Source organism: Saccoglossus kowalevskii, chromosome 4 (assembly GCF_978046115.1).
Source record: "Saccoglossus kowalevskii chromosome 4, keSacKowa6.1, whole genome shotgun sequence".
NCBI classification, from domain to species: Eukaryota; Metazoa; Hemichordata; class Enteropneusta; family Harrimaniidae; genus Saccoglossus; species Saccoglossus kowalevskii.
The window spans coordinates 13,257,760-13,272,046 of record NC_140644.1 but is presented as its reverse complement, the minus strand read 5'-3'; the positions used below and the strand labels follow the sequence as shown (position 1 = coordinate 13,272,046).

Genomic DNA, 14,287 nt, shown 5'->3' with positions numbered 1-14,287 from the left:
GGTAACTTTGGTTACTGTACAATCATTTATTTTCAGTGATTTAATTTCACTATTTTAATGTTTTGAGCATATTCACTGTGTTTTAATTATACAAATTTGTCAAGGAAACAATGATTGGTATTGTTGTTTTACATTTTCACGTAGATTTAATTTAGCGGATTTCACTTATCAGCGAAAAAAGCGAAATTAAAACCCAGTGAATAATTAATACATTTACAGTAACACAGAATATGAGTCAAAACACTGCTGAATGTACAATACACATGGTCAGGACTCGTGTGTTGGCAAACTGTTTGAAATACCTAAATATACTAAGACCATTGTAACATATAGCGAGTGAGATCGGCGCTCAATTAACATGACACGTTGTCGTTTATTACCCTTCTTCATTATAGCTTAGGCTATTCGATAAACATTGCAGTGTTTGATATTAAAACTGCCATACTGTATTCTCTGTTGGCATAAGTAGTGCAATGACGTTATTAATTACTTTGCAGCTGATACGCAAGTGATTCCCTCTGACGCCGCGACGGTACCTTCGATTACACCGTCAGACCGTGCAATGCACACCAAGGAATCCTTAATCGTCAACGTTCAATTCAACTTCATACTATATAAGCGACTTTATAGTGTGAAATATTCCATGTTGTAGTTATTAGTTTCGGATAAAGCGCGTATGGGCGGGTCAGACTTTATCCCAGTATAACTAAATATATTGATGCTTGTGACAGCATGTGCGAGGGCGGAACTTTTGATGCCATGGTTACCGTTCTATAAGTGAGACACGGAAATACACACAAACAAAGTCCACGCAAAGGTAAGTTTGCATATATATAGAGTCAGACAAATGTCAAATGAGTATTGAATATAAGATAGACACAATATTCTTCTAATTGTTTCACCAAAAAACATTTGGTCTGACATTATGGTGTTAACGTTAAGATAAACTTCATTCTCCTTGTTTTATCTAACTTAGAAATCCCCTTCAGTATAGATTTTCTTTCTTTATTCGCCGTCGTGCCTCATCCTTGGAAAGCTGTACTCGGGCTCATTCCCACATACCGTTAAAAACACTAGCGACAACACAACATACGCCATTTTTATGATCGACTTCAAAATGTGCGTTGGCTGTGTACAGCTTTCCTATACAATTACAGGGTACTAGTACTAGCTCCTGAATGTATGCTTGTTGAACCAGGTGTAGCTATCATTGTATGTAATTTAAAAAAATACTATTTGTATATTTTGTCTAAGTTTATTATATTCCGATTAGAATTGTGGATGAGGTCAATGCCAAATTATTCTTCATTTTTATTTTCTTTCAGTATAATATAATTTTCAATAACCATGGAGCTTATAAAAAGATTATAAATAGCGGGAACATGAAATGATTATGAATTAAATTCAAAAGAATGCGTGTCTCGGCATTATGTTTGGAGTTCAACCAAGGTTCTCCCAAAATCGCATTCGTTAGTGAATGAATCTCGGCCAGTGGAATTGGCCTTCCCATTGTGTCTGTGGCACTCTCACCCAGGGTAGGGATCGACCCTTTTGATGTTCAGCCTAAGGTAGGATATGAACTTGGGTCTATCGATCTTGAGTCTGGTGCGACAACCAATATGCTACCAGTGACCGGTTTTATCTCTATTGTTAATGCCAAGACTCGTTAAATTAAAGTTATGGCACAACCCTTAGAAATCATAGGCTTGCAACTGTTGGCATTCCTTTCATGTAAACTTAGTTATCATAGTAATCCCCTACACAAAAAATGAGCGTTTGGGGTTAGAAAGATTACATTTCATAAAACTGAACAGCGTAGTCTATTTTTTCTGATGCGAGTGAAATTTTGTATCCTTATTGCAAATAGATTTTTCTTCATGTTTAGAACCGATATAGCCCAGTGAACTATTGGCACGGCGTAACCTATTAACCTTTAAAGCGCGGTAGTAGTTGCACAGCGCGTGTTCGAATTTCATGTAAAAAAACAATGTATTTTACACGCGTTGTATAACGTCGCTATGAGTCCCATATCGAGCAGGACGCGGCACGACGACTGCCGCCCTTTAAAAAAGCACCAAAAGGTAACAACGAAAATCCAGTAGATTTTTTTTATCAACAATCTGGTTGCTCACTTGACAGAATATGAGTACAAGGTAACTTCTGCAGCTAGTGATCTTATTAGAAGAATTGTCAATTTTTAGACAGAACAGATTTGAAAACAAATTATTAGTTGATGACTAGATAACCTTTGATGATGATATTCCTCAGAAAAACTCTATGGATAATGACACAAATAAGTACGATTCGGAACGAGTCCCGGACTTTTGTGATAGGACCAGCTTGAAAATGGCAGAATATTCAAGGTCTTGTGGGCAGAGGTATATTGAGTCATATATCAGGATTGGGTTCAATTATTGTGCATTATGTTTTAACTTCAATAAATATGTCTTCTCAGTTGGTGACAGAATCGGGCTTGATCATTTGCCGCTGTTTCGTCATGACGTCATAAACGCAAAGTAAAGTCAGAGACGTTTAGACTATCTCTTTCAACCCAAATTTGCATATAAAAATCTGTTAAAGAATTTAACAAATTTATTTGATTGAGCCATCAAAGTGTAACCATTCACGGCAGAGTTTATTTTGTTGTTGACATAATGTGTGATAAGGTGCTGGAAAATTTCCGTCCAATGTCTGTGACTTGATGAAAACAGATTTTTGCCGACAATGCAATGCAAACACGGCTTTGATTGACGGTGTTACCATGACCACCAACATGAATATTCATTACAAGGAGGCGTGAACTTTGCGAATTAGCAGTATTGATTATGCCGACGAGACATACACTGTTCCTTCAGGCATTTAGTAAAGTCTGGTGCTGTTCAGCCTGTGAGGGCGTACTGATGCCTACAAGTCAGGCTTATCTCACTTCATTGGCCACGGTATATATATGAATGATGTAATCACGCCTTTTCTTTAGTATTTTTCAATATTACATCACTGTACCGATTGATCGCCCGCCTGACCGGTTGCCCAGTGTGGAGCATTATCTAGAAAATGCCATGCCCGTTGTTGTACATTTTATTCAAATTACATATATATGTTTCAGGTTAATCGAGTGTGTTGTTGGCCCAAACGTATAGATGGGGAAGATACAATGTTTCATGATGGTGTTTTACAATGCAATTAGACGAAATGCTTACCGCATAACGTTATTTGCCATCATTGTCATAGGATTGTCTATTTCGCCTATTCGAGTCTGCTTCAAGTCGGCGTTACAAGAAACAGGCTGGCTAGGTGAGACATACTATACAAATAGTAGCACTGCTTCGTATCGCTGAGTTGGGCGAGTTATAATTTTCGATGAAATACGTGCACATGATAAATCAGTCATTCCGGGTTGAGTGTCCCGTTTACCGCAAGTAAGCAATTAGTGATAAACGATGCCCGACGACCAGTGTGTTTTGTTAATGTCATTAAAGGTATCAATATTGTGAAGGCGCGCGCCGGCGAGTCAAAACAAAAAACACTTCTACTCACTGTAAACGTGACAAGACATTGAAATACACTAGACGGGAACTGGGAACACAACACACTATTTTTCCTGGTAATTGCATGCTCAGTGAATACTAATGATATCTCAATGGCGGAGGCATATAGTGAAGTATAATCACATACATGTATCTGTATTATAGATTTACCTAAATTTATAATTCATAGACAAAATTTCAGTTCACCAGTCTACGTAGCACAGACTTCCAATGCGATGTAAAATTTGGTACAATCATTGCTTTGTGTGACATAACATAGTGTTATCGTGTTAAGTTCACATCTGAAAAAGTCCAACGTGATTATAAAAACCGTGGCATTCGGCTGTGCCAATAGTCATCAGTGCATGGATTACAGCAACTTCTAAATTGCGTCGGAGCATGTCTCTGTAATGTGGGGCCTTTAGTCGAGTTTTCGAAACATTGAACAGGCACTATTTTAGAAATATGGCGCTGTCAAAACCAGCTTGTGATGACGAACTTGAACTCATCATTCATTACTCTTACTATGGTGAGGGGAGATGTAAACCAATCGACGTGAATGCCGTGGACTTGATGCGAATGGGTTGCTGTGGCCTCGAAGCGCGGCTACGACAGGTAATAAGGTACATTAGTTCGCATGGAATATATTCGACACTTATCGCAATGCCGATCGACTGTGGATTGATGTTACCGAATTGTCGTTTCCACGAATAATGAGGGTTGCTCGCCGTACATCTACGTCTGATGTGACAACGATTCATATCCGTGTAGTAGATGGAACGTCGCCGTTTACAAAGAAAATGGAGCCGTCTCATACTAGTAAGAGTGATCAAACGTCTAGTACGCGACGTGGCTTAATGTTTCCTGGAAGTGAAAGTCCATTACTATCGACGAAATATTCATCTATTGCCAGTCTACCGATTGCCAATGGAAATATACATAGTTATGAAAAAGAAAGAGTTATGATGAATATGATGAGTACAAGGAAATATATGATAGTCTACAGGAATGTTATGTAAAAATAAAATCATACGAAAGAGTGAACAACAATTTCGTATAGAGTCACATTTTATTCGTTCTAATCCCACTAAGTACATGGTCGATGCAACCGGTAGACGACTTTATAATTTACAATTGCAGACTGATATCGGGATTCTGAATAAATACTACAAAGAGAAACTACCGGCTAACTTAGAAATTGCGTACAAGTCGTTCAAGACCATAATTGGCAATGAAACTTGCCGTTTAACTGAAGTAGCCGATGCAGTAGCGTTGACTAAACGTAGAAAAAGTACACCCGTTGAAATGTTAATAGCAAAAAATCCAACCAAATACAGACTGTAGTCGTCGTCCCCTGCTGGTGTAAATACAGACCAATGAAGTACGTCGATGTCTCCCGATGTTTCCTTGTCGCCGTCACCAGCCATGCAATATTATCCACAATCGATCCTGTACCCGCATACAACCCCTATCAATATGGATGGAACTCACCTACACTATTACATCAACCGAGAATGCAAGCTCCTACTAGTACAGCCGTACTGCCACTTTCTACCATTGCCACTAGAACCACCTCCAGAGAAATCACAACCACCACGGCCACTATAAATAACACCCCATACTTGTGTCCAGTTCTTTGTTACCTCTTCTCATGTAGTTATTTTATAACGTAATATAACATTTTAAATTATTTATTCGGAGTTTTATATTGTGTTCATAGTTATAATTCGTATCAGGTGTTACTAGTAACATTCTTTGAAGTGATTTGAAATAATGAACAGATATAGTTCAACGTTGTGTTTCCGTGGAGAAGACAATAATATTCAAGTTCTCGTTTAAAATTCTGTGCTGTACAAATATTTCATGTACTTTCAAAGTTCATTGTTTCAAAATATTAAAAAATGAGTATGGCGAAAAATACATGTTTCACATTGTATCAGTGTTACAATGTAGTAGTCACGTACCCAATAAGTTGATGTGTCTTTGTTTTGACTCGCTGGCGCGCGGCTTTCTTTGTTGCCCTGATTATTGATACTTTTGGCGTTTTGTTTATACACAGCTGGGTTCTGCGCGTTGTTTATCACCAAGTGGGTACTTGTAGTAAACGGGACACTCAAACCGGAATAGTAGTATATACAATTTTAAGGCGTTAAGGTAAGGACAATGTGCCCGGCCATTTTATGTTTTTTTTTTTTTTGTGGCTGCAAAACGTGCGGAAACATTTTCTTTTCTGATTACAAATCGTGTGTTACCATACATATAATATATGGCAATTTTTTCAAGTGAGGTAGACGAATTTTAGCAAATATCAGTTTAAGCTGACTATACAGGCTACAGCATCCGAACTACTTTTTGAGTCGGTCTACGTGTGATTGGTAGTCGTATGACTGATCATAATATTATTTTCCAATAGGGTGGTAGTAGTTCGGTCAAATGACTCTTTTTTACAGCGGGGTCTATACCAAAAGGTGATGATTCGAGCCAGCCACTGACATATTTAATTTTGTTTCACAACCATGTTACCTTAAAAGAATGTGAGATAAAAAAAATCACACAAGTGAAATGATTATTACAAATCTGGTACTGGGATGACAAGAATACATAATACGTCTATTACGCATACAAATAAAAATTCTGCTAATTAAGTCTGACATCCAGGGCACTATAAATATTAATATATTATACAATATATTATTTGTTGGATGGTGATATGTAGTAACATTCGTATGAAACAAAAAGTACTTTATACGTTGGATTTTAACTTATTAACTGAGGGGAGGCAAGGGGGTAGCTGGTACGGTTTTACAGGAAATAAAAAGGGCTTTTCACAATTTACGAAGAAAAAAAGGACGTTTTTACAGTTTACAGTGTTAACAAATGGAACATTGAATGGTCCGAAGAGCTCTCCAACTCAAATTCTCCACCGTTGCTGCGCCGTGTGAAGAGACGCGGTTAGAGGGCCTTTTACGTCTTGACACTCAATTTTGTAGTGAATTCTGTCATCTAGTCGTTTTACAGTTTCTAAAATGTAATTTCCCTGGATTATTCTTTACGATTTTTTTATTTGGATGTGAATTTTTGTACGTACGAGAAAAATGACACATTTTTACAGTGTACGAAAAAAATATTTGATTGATTACGTTGTACGTCTAGCCTGTGATTACAGAATTACGGAATTTATTTTTTTCTATTTACGTTGTACGAACAAAAAAATATTGCAATTACGTTGAACGAAAATAACCCTTGCCCCCCCCCCTCTTAACTGGCATTGACCTAAATCTCGGGAAAATGATGCAGCAATGGTTTATATTTTCAGCTTCCGTGAATCAACCCGAACACCAGCCTACTGCGGTATTACAATTACACAGACTTTCCATGGTATGTATAAATTTGTTTTTAATTAAATCAAGGCTGTATATCGGATATATATTTTGTAGCCGTTGACGTATGGAGTAGTATATGCTATGTATCAACTTTAACAATTACGGTATTAGCAGATATCAATATCAGAAGTTGTTTTCATTCTAGAGCATAATCAAGTCCACCAAATCGCACGTATGTTAAGCCACTATTTTGGTATTTGCCACTATTTTGGTACCGTGTCGATAATGAGCGGCCTAGGAGGTGGCAGTAAAGCCTATTGAATACTACTAACGAGCAAGCGGACAATAACTATATCGACAATAAAGACCGCCACTAGTAACCAAAATATTTGCAGCTTGTTTGGACATTGGTGGATTGTAAAAGTATCAAGGTTTAGCCTGAAAATAAAATAAACTGAAGGTGTGTTCCAAATTAAATGTTTCTTAGAAAATGGATTTAATGACAAAAATTCTTTAACAGTAAAATTGCACACAAATTATACTTCACTATAGGAATAGTACCAAAATAGTAGCACATATGATTTAATTGGCGGGAACTGCTACACTTCACAATAGGGATGGTACCAAAATAGTAGCACATATAATTTAGTTGTCGGGAACTGCTATACTTTACTATAGGGATGGTACCAACATAGTGGCACATATAATTTAGTTGGTGGGAACTGTTATACTTCACTATAGGGATGGTACCAAAATAGTAGCACATATAATAAAGTTGGCGGGAACTGCTATACTTTACTATAGGGATGGTACCAACATAGTAGCACATATAATATAGTTGGCGAGAACTGCTATACTTCCCTATAGGAATGATACCAAAATAGTGGCACATATAATTTAGTTGGCAAGAACTGCTACACTTCACTACAGGAATGGTACCAAAATAGTAGCACATATAATTTAGTTGTCGGGAACTGCTATACTTCACTATAGGGATGATACCAAAATAGTGGCACATATAATTTAGTTGGCGGGAACTGCTATACTTCACTATAGGGATGGTACCAAAATAGTAACACATATAATTTAGTTGTCGGAAACTGCTATACTTCACTATAGGGATGATACCAAAATAGTGGCAGAAATAATTTAGTTGGCGGGAACTGCTATGCTTCACTGTAGGGGTGGCACCAACATAGTGGCATATATAATTTAGTTGTCGGGAACTGTTATACTTCCCTACAGAAATGGTACCAAAATAGTAGCACATATAATTTAGTTGGCGGGAACTGCTACACTTCACTATAGGGATGGTACCAAAATAGTAGCACATATAATTTAGTTGTCGGGAACTGCTATACTTTACTATAGGGATGGTAACAAAATAGTAGCACATATAATTTAGTTGTTGGGAACTGCTATACTTCACTATATGGATGGTACCAAAATAGTGGCACGTATAATTTAGTTGGCGGGAAATGCTATACTTCACTATAGGGGTGGCACCAAAATAGTAGCACATATAATTTAGTTGTCGGGAACTGCTATACTTCACTATAGGAATGGTACCAAAATAGTAGCACATATAATTTAGTTGTCGGGAACTGCTATACTTTACTATAGGGATGGTACCAAAATAGTAGCAATATATAATTTAGTTGTCAGGAATTGCTATACTTCACTATAGGGATGGTACCAAAATAGTGGCACGTATAATTTAGTTGTCGGGAACTGCTATACTTCACTATAGGGATGGTACCAAAATAGTGGCACGTATAATTTAGTTGTCGGGAACTGCTATACTTCACTATAGGAATGGTACCAAAATAGTATCACATATAATATACTTGGCGGGAACTGCTATACTTCACTCTAGGGATGGTACCAAAATAGTAGCACATATAATTTAGTTGTCGGGAAATGCTATACTTCACTATAGGGATGGTACCAAAATAGTAGCACATATAATTTAGTTGTCGGGAACTGCTATACTTCCCTATAGGGATGGTACCAAAATAGTGGCACATATAATTTAGTTGTCGGGAACTGCTATACTACACTATAGGAATGGTACCAAAATAGTTGCACATATAATATAGTTGGCGGGAACTGCTATACTTCACTGTAGGGTTGGTACCAAAATAGTGGCACGTATAATTTAGTTGTCGGGAACTGCTATACTTTACTATAGGGATGGTACCAAAATAGTAGCACATATAATTTAGTTGTCGGGAACTGTTATACTTCCCTACAGAAATGGTACCAAAATAGTAGCACATATAATTTAGTTGGCGGGAACTGCTACACTTCACTATAGGGATGGTACCAAAATAGTAGCACATATAATTTAGTTGTCGGGAACTGCTATACTTTACTATAGGGATGGTACCAACATAGTAGCACATTTAATTTAGTTGTCGGGAACTGCTATACTTTCCTATAGGGATGGTACCAAAATAGTAGCACATATAATTTAGTTGTCGGGAACTGCTATACTTCACTATAGGGATGGTACCAAAATAGTGGCACATATAATTTAGTTGGCGGGAACTGCTATACTTTACTATAGGGATGGTACCAAAATAGTAGCAATATATAATTTAGTTGTCAGGAACTGTTATACTTCACTATAGGGATGGTACCAAAATAGTGGCACGTATAATTTAGTTGTCGGGAACTGCTATACTTCACTATAGGGATGGTACCAAAATAGTAGCACATATAATTTAGTTGTCGGGAACTGCTATACTTCACTATAGGGATGGTACCAAAATAATGGCACGTATAATTTAGTTGGCGGGAACTGCTATACTTCCCTATAGGGATGGTACCAAAATATTGGCACATATAATTTAGTTGTCGGGAACTGCTATACTTCACTATAGGAATGGTACCAAAATAGTGGCACGTATAATTTAGTTGTCGGGAACTGCTATACTTCACTATAGGAATGGTACCAAAATAGTATCACATATAATATAGTTGGCGGGAACTGCTATACTTCACTATAGGGATGGTACCAAAATAGTAGCACATATAATTTAGTTGTCGGGAACTGCTATACTTCACTATAGGGATGGTACCAAAATAGTAGCACATATAATTTTATTGTCGGGAACTGCTATACTTCCCTATAGGGATGGTACCAAAATAGTGGCACATATAATTTAGTTGTCGGGAACTGCTATACTTCACTATAGGGATGGTACCAAAATAGTGGCACGTATAATTTAGTTGTCGGGAACTGCTATACTTCACTATAGGGATGGTACCAAAATAGTGGCACGTATAATTTAGTTGTCGGGAACTGCTATACTTCACTATAGGAATGGTACCAAAATAGTATCACATATAATATAGTTAGCGGGAACTGCTATACTTCACTATAGGGATGGTACCAAAAGAGTAGCACATATAATTTAGTTGTCGGGAAATGCTATGCTTCACTATAGGGATGGTACCAAAATAGTAGCACATATAATTTAGTTGTCGGGAACTGCTATACTTCCCTATAGGGATGGTACCAAAATATTGGCACATATAATTTAGTTGTCGGGAACTGCTATACTTCACTATAGGAATGGTACCAAAATAGTAGCACATATAATATAGTTGGCGGGAACTGCTATACTTCACTGTAGGGATGGTACCAACATAGTGGCACGTATAATTTAGTTGTCGGGAACTGCTATACTTTACTATAGGGATGGTACCAAAATAGTAGCACATATAATTTAGATGTCAGGAACTGTTATACTTCCCTACAGAAATTGTACCAAAATAGTAGCACATATAATTTAGTTGGCGGGAACTGCTACACTTCACTATAGGGATGGTACCAAAATAGTAGCACATATAATTTAGTTGTCGGGAACTGCTATACTTTACTATAGGGATGGTACCAAAATAGTAGCACATTTAATTTAGTTGTCGGGAACTGCTATACTTTACTATAGGGATGGTACCAAAATAGTAGCACATATAATTTAGTTGTCGGGAACTGCTATACTTCACTATAGGGATGGTACCAAAATAGTAGCACATTTAATTTAGTTGTCGGGAACTGCTATACTTTACTATAGGGATGGTACCAAAATAGTAGCACATATAATTTAGTTGTCGGGAACTGCTATACTTCACTATAGGGATGGTACCAAAATAGTGGCACATATAATTTAGTTGGCGGGAACTGCTATACTTTACTATAGGGATGGTACCAAAATAGTAGCAATATATAATTTAGTTGTCAGGAACTGCTATACTTCACTATAGGGATGATACAAAAATAGTGGCACGTATAATTTAGTTGTCGGGAACTGCTATACTTCACTATAGGGATGATACCAAAATAGTAGCACATATAATATAGTTGGTGGGAACTGCTATACTTCACTATAGGGATGGTACCAAAATAGTAGCACATATAATTTAGTTGTCGGGAACTGCTATACTTCCCTATAGGGATGGTACCAAAATAGTGGCACATATAATTTAGTTGTCGGGAACTGCTATACTACACTATAGGAATGGTACCAAAATAGTAGCACATATAATATAGTTGGCGGGAACTGCTATACTTCACTGTAGGGATGGTACCAAAATAGTGGCACGTATAATTTAGTTGTCGGGAACTGCTATACTTTACTATAGGGATGGTACCAAAATAGTAGCACATATAATTTAGTTGTCGGGAACTGTTATACTTCCCTACAGAAATGGTACCAAAATAGTAGCACATATAATTTAGTTGGCGGGAACTGCTATACTTCACTGTAGGGATGGTACCAAAATAGTGGCACGTATAATTTAGTTGGTGGGAACTGCTATACTTCACTATAGGGATGGTACCAAAATAGTGGCACGTATAATTTAGTTGTCGGGAACTGCTATACTTCACTATAGGGATGGTACCAAAATAGTAGCACATATAATTTAGTTGTCGGGAACTGCTATACTTCACTATAGGGATGGTACCAAAATAATGGCACGTATAATTTAGTTGGCGGGAACTGCTATACTTTACTATAGGGATGGTACCAAAATAGTAGCAATATATAATTTAGTTGTCAGGAACTGCTATACTTCACTGTAGGGATGGTACCAAAATAGTGGCACGTATAATTTAGTTGTCGGGAACTGCTATACTTTACTATAGGGATGGTACCAAAATAGTAGCACGTATAATTTAGTTGGCGGGAACTGCTATACTTTACTATAGGGATGGTACCAAAATAGTAGCACATTTAATTTAGTTGTCGGGAACTGCTATACTTCACTATAGGGATGGTACCAAAATAATGGCACGTATAATTTAGTTGGCGGGAACTGCTATACTTCCCTATAGGGATGGTACCAAAATATTGGCACATATAATTTAGTTGTCGGGAACTGCTATACTTCACTATAGGAATGGTACCAAAATAGTGGCACGTATAATTTAGTTGTCGGGAACTGCTATACTTCACTATAGGAATGGTACCAAAATAGTATCACATATAATATAGTTGGCGGGAACTGCTATACTTCACTATAGGGATGGTACCAAAATAGTAGCACATATAATTTAGTTGTCGGGAACTGCTATACTTCACTATAGGGATGGTACCAAAATAGTAGCACATATAATTTTGTTGTCGGGAACTGCTATACTTCCCTATAGGGATGGTACCAAAATAGTGGCACATATAATTTAGTTGTCGGGAACTGCTATACTTCACAATAGGAATGGTACCAAAATAGTAGCACATATAATATAGTTGGCGGGAACTGCTATACTTCACTATAGGGATGGTACCAAAATAGTGGCACGTATAATTTAGTTGTCGGGAACTGCTATACTTCACTATAGGGATGGTACCAAAATAGTGGCACGTATAATTTAGTTGTCGGGAACTGCTATACTTCACTATAGGAATGGTACCAAAATAGTATCACATATAATATAGTTAGCGGGAACTGCTATACTTCACTATAGGGATGGTACCAAAAGAGTAGCACATATAATTTAGTTGTCGGGAAATGCTATGCTTCACTATAGGGATGGTACCAAAATAGTAGCACATATAATTTAGTTGTCGGGAACTGCTATACTTCCCTATAGGGATGGTACCAAAATATTGGCACATATAATTTAGTTGTCGGGAACTGCTATACTTCACTATAGGAATGGTACCAAAATAGTAGCACATATAATATAGTTGGCGGGAACTGCTATACTTCACTGTAGGGATGGTACCAACATAGTGGCACGTATAATTTAGTTGTCGGGAACTGCTATACTTTACTATAGGGATGGTACCAAAATAGTAGCACATATAATTTAGATGTCAGGAACTGTTATACTTCCCTACAGAAATTGTACCAAAATAGTAGCACATATAATTTAGTTGGCGGGAACTGCTACACTTCACTATAGGGATGGTACCAAAATAGTAGCACATATAATTTAGTTGTCGGGAACTGCTATACTTTACTATAGGGATGGTACCAAAATAGTAGCACATTTAATTTAGTTGTCGGGAACTGCTATACTTTACTATAGGGATGGTACCAAAATAGTAGCACATATAATTTAGTTGTCGGGAACTGCTATACTTCACTATAGGGATGGTACCAAAATAGTAGCACATTTAATTTAGTTGTCGGGAACTGCTATACTTTACTATAGGGATGGTACCAAAATAGTAGCACATATAATTTAGTTGTCGGGAACTGCTATACTTCACTATAGGGATGGTACCAAAATAGTGGCACATATAATTTAGTTGGCGGGAACTGCTATACTTTACTATAGGGATGGTACCAAAATAGTAGCAATATATAATTTAGTTGTCAGGAACTGCTATACTTCACTATAGGGATGATACAAAAATAGTGGCACGTATAATTTAGTTGTCGGGAACTGCTATACTTCACTATAGGGATGATACCAAAATAGTAGCACATATAATATAGTTGGTGGGAACTGCTATACTTCACTATAGGGATGGTACCAAAATAGTAGCACATATAATTTAGTTGTCGGGAACTGCTATACTTCCCTATAGGGATGGTACCAAAATAGTGGCACATATAATTTAGTTGTCGGGAACTGCTATACTACACTATAGGAATGGTACCAAAATAGTAGCACATATAATATAGTTGGCGGGAACTGCTATACTTCACTGTAGGGATGGTACCAAAATAGTGGCACGTATAATTTAGTTGTCGGGAACTGCTATACTTTACTATAGGGATGGTACCAAAATAGTAGCACATATAATTTAGTTGTCGGGAACTGTTATACTTCCCTACAGAAATGGTACCAAAATAGTAGCACATATAATTTAGTTGGCGGGAACTGCTATACTTCACTGTAGGGATGGTACCAAAATAGTGGCACGTATAATTTAGTTGGTGGGAACTGCTATACTTCACTATAGGGATGGTACCAAA

At 37.2% G+C, this 14,287-nt stretch overlaps 1 long non-coding RNA gene across 1 annotated transcript; it reads left to right on the top strand.

Annotated features, from left to right (window-relative positions):
* The first annotated feature begins 735 nt into the window (after positions 1 to 735).
* On the top strand, positions 736 to 7,327 carry LOC146746632 (uncharacterized). Its single transcript, XR_014929159.1, has 4 exons — positions 736 to 817; positions 3,107 to 3,294; positions 6,844 to 6,905; positions 7,056 to 7,327. It is a non-coding gene; the product is annotated as an uncharacterized LOC146746632 (long non-coding RNA).
* Positions 7,328 to 14,287: the final 6,960 nt, after the last annotated feature.